Here is a 6,740-nt window from a genome sequence, read left to right on the forward strand (position 1 = left end):
GAAGGGGGGAGGATTGACCCCAAGAACAAAAGAGGGATCAGGGGGGAGGAAGGGAGGGCACATGGGATAGGAAGAGAGGAAAAAAGAAAGCAAAGAGATCATTAATTTCACCAAAGATAAGTCAACAGTACAAGAACAAATATTCATATATTCCAAAGTGGAAATCTGACTTAATGTTGACCTACAAATAAACGAAATCAAAATTAACCCCACTGCAGGTATGTGGGTGAAAATTATAATTAAATCTAAATGCAATTTGAATATTTTTTAAATAAACAAACATTTCAGTCAACTGACATCTCTCTCTCTTTCTCTGTCTCTCTCCATCTCTTTGCCTTATTAAAGACAAGTGGGTAAGGTCATCCTGATAAAGTCCAGATCAGATCAAAGCAGCAGGAAACATCTCCTCTACTAATGACATTACAAAGAGAGAGTGTGTGTGTGAGTGTGTGTTTCTGCCACACTGACTGCATTTCCATTCATCTTAACATCTTCTCTTTTGTCCCAGCCTGGTGACTGAACACTGACCCGTGACAGCAGGGGTGTTGGGGGGGTTGAAAACAGACACAGGTGGATCAAGCCTGTTCCCTTTTGTTCCCTCGTATTGCTGCATCATCACACGGGCCAAAGCCTCACAAGTCCAAGTTTGGTCTTCTTCTTGTTTTTGCTAGAAGGGGAGGATTACACTCTCCTCCACGGGTTGATCTATGAGCTTATAAAATTCTTTCAAAATCTGCTCGGCACTTTAAAAACTCACCGTCGGTCTAAAAATAACCAACCGTGCCAGTTCAGATCCCTTGAAAAGAGGCTTTGGCTCCATTTATGGGCACACTATCATAAAACAAAGCCTGAAAAAAATTAATTCAAGGAGATCCCTCAGATAGACCAAAGACCAACACAGACCGTGCATTTCAAAGGTGACAAACAGTCTTCTCTTTCCTTTTTTGGAGTTTCCTAAATAACTTCTGACTACACAGCATCACTGTGCAGTTAATTACTGTGAATTTGCATGACCGGTTACGTCTTGCAGGTTGGTGAAGTAAACTACTGTTAGGGCAAGTTTAGAAAAGGATTGCGCCCTTAATTAAATACTTTAAAAAAATCAGTGGTGACCATTAACCATAACAAGTAGGACATATTTCCTTTATTCGGTTGAAGTAAGACCATATAATTGATGTAATTCATTAGTATTTCACAACTTAGCATTCTAACAGCTCCATGAGGCTAACTTACTGATGGTTAGCTGGTATCATAGATATACCATGTCATATCTTAGATTAGCGTGCTAGCATGCTAACATTTGTGGACAAATGTTGACAACTTTCCTTTTTTGGAGTTTCCTAAATAACTTCTGACTACACAGCATCACTGTGCAGTTAATTACTGTGAATTTGCATGACCGGTTACGTCTTGCAGGTTGGTGAAGTAAACTACTGTTAGGGCAAGTTTAGAAAAGGATTGCGCCCTTAATTAAATACTTTAAAAAATCAGTGGTGACCATTAACCATAACAAGTAGGACATATTTCCTTTATTCGGTTGAAGTAAGACCATATAATTGATGTAATTCATTAGTATTTCACAACTTAGCATTCTAACAGCTCCATGAGGCTAACTTACTGATGGTTAGCTGGTATCATAGATATACCATGTCATATCTTAGATTAGCGTGCTAGCATGCTAACATTTGTGGACAAATGTTGACAAATTAAAATGTTGATCTGGTGATGGCACTAAAATAAAAGTTTATGGATCACCACAGTCATTCAGAAATACTGAAATATTGTATCCTCAGGGAGACATTAATTTGTACGTAAAGACCCTCTGTAACGTCACTTATAGAATGTCTAAAAAGTCATTGTGAATCTCAGTCGTATTTCTGGCCGTCGCCATCTTGGCAGTGTCTAAGCTAATTCAAAAACGGTCAAAGAGGTGGAATGTGAATGCATCTAAGACAGGCAACCTCTGTGAGTCACATAAAGTTTTTGGCACCAGGCTGTAAACATGTTTATTTCTGTCGTATAGTTGGATATTTTAACATAGAGGTCTATGGGTATTGACTCACTTTTAGAGCCAACCTCAAGTGGACATTAGAGGAACTTCAGTTGTTCTCACGTCCAGTTTTGCTAACTTTTCATTCCCATAGTCTGCCACTTGCAGAGAAGGCCCTTCATTTAAAACCACAACCTAATATCAGGAGATCACCAAATTCTTTAGGATACAGTATGTGCTAACTAGGAATCTCAAATTTTATCCAGTCTGTTTAATAATATTTCACCATATAAATGGATCCCACATGTATTATCATGCATCCTCTGTGCATCATGAACATTTTTTTGCTGATATCAGCTGACCAACAGAGCCATGCCTCAAGCATTATAAAAACAGGCTGCATATGGAGATTTGATGTGACGACAAAGCAGGTTGAAACTGGTCAGACTGTACCGACACCACGCTGATACACTGGAGTCCTTAAAATAAGAACAGACAACAAGGGCAGAGGAGGTGACAGGAAGTGTCATAACTTATCAGTCTCCGAGTGCAACCACCAGAAGTCCTCAGCCGAGGCTCGTCTGGGAGGCTGCTCTTAACATGGGGTGAGGGGCCACGAGTGACAGCTGGCTAATGTAGACCCCCTCCAACATCTAATAATTACACAACCTGTCCCCGGCACACATCCCTCTCACACACGCATTTGTATATCTGTGCTTGGGAGGAGTCTTATTGACGCGATGAATTCCCTTGCCTCTTGCAGAAGTGTTAACTCTGAGCCAGACCTTTAAAATGTAATCATTTTCCACAAATGCTCTCACTGCAGAGGTCTGCAACTGAAATAGGTCCTAACAAAGACCTCAGCTCTCATTGTTGTCAGATCCTCACGCATCATGTCTGCTGTTGTTGTCATTTAAGAGCATTGACTCACACACACACACACACACACACACACACACACACACACACACACACACACACACACACACCTGCCCTGCTTCATGGACACTTGCACACACACGCATGCATGCACACACACACACACACACAAAAGGAAACACACACCTGCCCCCAGCCTCTGGGGCGGCTGTTACCTGCCGTGCTTATTTACAAAATAAATGACCCAAACAGAGCAGAGCGACAGAAGGTGCGTGAGGGTGTGTGTTGGGCATTAATGGGGGAAAGATAACGACCGGCGGTAGGGGTTCCCCAGATGTAATGAGGGCAGACAGAAAATGTAACAGACATAATAAATGACGTGTGAGGAAAATATCCCAGCATGCTCCAGTCCTAGTGATAATATCCTCCTCGCACTTGACGACTGGATATTATCTGAATAAAGAGGATATTTATGCAGACTTTTTAAAAATTTAAATATTCATGGACCTCCTATTGGGGCGCTGAGTTAAGGATGGGGGAGGGCCGGTGCTCATTAATGAATTAAGTCTTAATCCAAAGGAGCACGATGGCAGATTGCTTCTTTTTCAAGCTTGGAGTGTTCTTGTGTGTCTTTATTGAGGTTGCAGCTTAAAGATACTTGACCTTTCCTCTTTCAGCTGCAATCCGCTGTTTCCGTTGACATTAAATGCTCAGTATTGTTCTCTTTTCATTGCCCTTTTGTCATTCTGGAGATTGGACACCTTGTGTCCACTTGAATTGGAGAGAAGACGGTTTAAAATCATGTTAGTCTATAGTAGAATCTGACTTACAACAAAGCAATATGAACATGTCTTTCTCTATTTGGTCAAAAACACTAATATACGGTGTACTATAGTGTCTTAGTCAATTAACCCACAGAGAGAACTAAAGGCTGATTTACATTTTTTTATGAGTTCAAGGAACACAAACGGAAGTCCAAACTACAAAAATACATCTATACCATGGCTTAGCTCTTCTAAACCTCTCAGCAAATAGAAGCTCTTCTGGTTTGCTGGTATTTCCAGGCGCAGAACGTATTTGCCAGCTGGCAGTTGGCTGTAGTCCTAGCGACGAGTTCATGTTCAAACTTTTTGGTTGAGACAAAAGCGACGTGAGGTGTTCTACAGTAGTTCTTTGAAGCCAGCTTGTTGAGTCTCTTAATTTTGGTAGCTTCTAGACGTCAACAGTTGCCTAGCAGCAGATTTCTAACAATTTACAGCTGATGTTACCACGTGAACACCAACAATTTGAAAAAGTCAGATCGCTGATTTTGCTGGGAGTATAAAACCCTCTTGACTCTGTTGGGATCTGAACCTGGTGGTGAGCTATGGAAGCTCACCATGTATAATCAAGTTAACCACATGGCTGTCTTTGTCTTGGAGACAAAGGGAAGCCCTGGAAACCCCAAGTCCCACAATCCTCCAGGTGTGAAAACTGACCAAGCAGTTCACTGGCTGACAGTGGCATGTGACCTCTGAGGTCATCAGGTCATATAAAATGCACCGTTTGGCCTTTGTTCTCTCTCTTATTCTCGTATCCTCTTACCCTCTACAACTCCACACCTCCATGTGGAGACCCCCCAGCTGCTCGGCTGCAGCTGGGTGCCAGGCCTGTTCTCCTTACAGCAGCGAAGCGAGATCCTGCTGAGGAATCTACACCAGGTCTTTTAGCCAACAAACAGAAGGTTTGCAGGCTAAACTCCCAAACAACAGGAGCCACACGGCTAGTTAGCACCGAGCTGCTAACAAGCCACTTCAAGGAGCGGCCAGTTTCCCTCCAACGTCTGCCATCAGGAACACACAGCAAGGACTACAACTTTTCCCAGTTTGGCCTTCCATCAGGAACTGCCAGCTAAAGGAGCAACACACCAGAAATTGACTTTCCACCAAATCTGGTAGTATGACCTGGGCCTAGTCAAGCTAAGATAAGCTAGAGTTAGAAATGTTGATTTGATGTGATATTTGTTTATATTGAGTTGTTTATAGTATAGTGGTTTGATGTTAGTTAGATTATGCAACACATAGACTCAGGGTCTTGCATGCTAAACTAACCACTCTTCCTCTAACCTGGCACCTCATAAAACGCTTATCACATTCCACACATCTGCTGGCCAGCACATGGTCTGAGTGTACCCACTCAGCAGCCATTGTTTCCTTTGTGTTCAAGACCTCAAGGCCCCAGCGGCCATCTTGGCACGCCCACAACCGGCGGCCATCTTGACACGCCCACAACCGGCGGCCATCTTGGAACGCCCACAACCAGCGGCTATTTTGACACACACACACACACACACACATACACACACACACACACACGTAGTATAGAGTACACTGTTGTTAGATTGTATGTTTACTTTTATTCTTGTTAATAAATGTCTTTTAAACATACCTGTCTGCTTAATATTGCACAAGAGTGAATATTGCCAACCTCTACACTGCCAAGAACTCCAAATTCCTTCAACTTTAACTAGTTGTTAACGTGGTAATTTTGGTTATAGTTATTAAGTTAATTATTAATCCGAACTCCAAATTGACAATTTAGTATAATTTATGAGACTGTTTTGATTAATTGGCTATCTTTTCCCTTCCTAGAAGGGTGGTGCCCCGAGGTGATCTAGTAATTCAGATCCAATTATTTAATAATAAATAATTATTTTTGATAATTATTAATTATTCATGATAGCCAAACCCCAATACTGAGTGCCTTAGTACCCAGGCCCAACAAATGGTGCCCCGTGTGAGGCAGAGTACTGTTGGCAATTATTCATAATTGTGCAATATTAATTTCAGCATAATTTTGGCCAAAGCCAAAAATATTTGTGAACAACTTTTAGACTTGCCAGAAGTCTTAACGTTCAATCCCACTAGTCTACCACAGGAGTAGATGTTCAGTTGTACTTACAAACAGGTGCAGTGTGGTGATAATTTATGAAATTCATAAATTGATAAATTATTAATAATTCGTTATTAATAACTACCGTCTTAGGTCCCCATTGTGCTACAATAAGAGTTGCGTTTGCTGCTAGCTAATACAAGTTGTATCTACTTTTCGTAGTAAGAATTTCTGCATTTGAATACCACGTATTCAATGCAATCCAGTCAAGCTGTTTCCTGTTAATTTAAGTGCTCCCCTGTTGAATTAAACCACAGCGTGCTATCGGCCCTGTGTGAAAGAACTTGTGCCGGCTGTTACTGCCATGCATTTCAGCCTAAGTAAGATAAGGAGTCTGAGACAGAGCCACAGTGTGCTCCCAGCCCTGTGAAACAAAGTTATATATTTAGCTGTTACTGCCATGCATTCCAGTCTAAGTTAACTTTAAGAATCACGTCTCTAACTGTTACTGCCCTGCATTTCAGTTATTGTATGTTGAGTTTTGGTGAGTAAATTTGCATTTACTGTGTTACCAAATTTGTTGTGCCCACTAGAGCCACTAGATGGTGCCATAGCTACCTTTTTAGCCTTAGAAGCTACATAGCTACTTAGCATAGCATTGCTAACCCCATTGCTTTGTTGTTGTTGCTTTTGACACCTCTATCCCACATAACAATGGAGAACCCCTGTGTAGAGCAATTCATTTCTTCCCTTGCACAGAGCCTAATCCCAGGCTACCCTGAATTCATTAACAAGTTGAATTTCAGTGAGTGCAGGGAAGAGATAGATTCTCTACTGAAGGACAGGTGTGATGCACAGACTGCATCCAAAGGCCCATTGTTAAGATGTTTGCTTCTGAACTTCCACAGGCAATCCAGCCTTGCCTCTCAGAGCAAAGCAGCCTTAGAAAAAGAGGCAGAGTCCCTTAAAGTGCAAACTGCTTGTCTCCTCCATGAGGTAC

Source organism: Chelon labrosus, assembly GCF_963514085.1.
Source record: "Chelon labrosus genome assembly, chromosome: 10".
Lineage (NCBI taxonomy): Eukaryota > Metazoa > Chordata > Actinopteri > Mugiliformes > Mugilidae > Chelon > Chelon labrosus.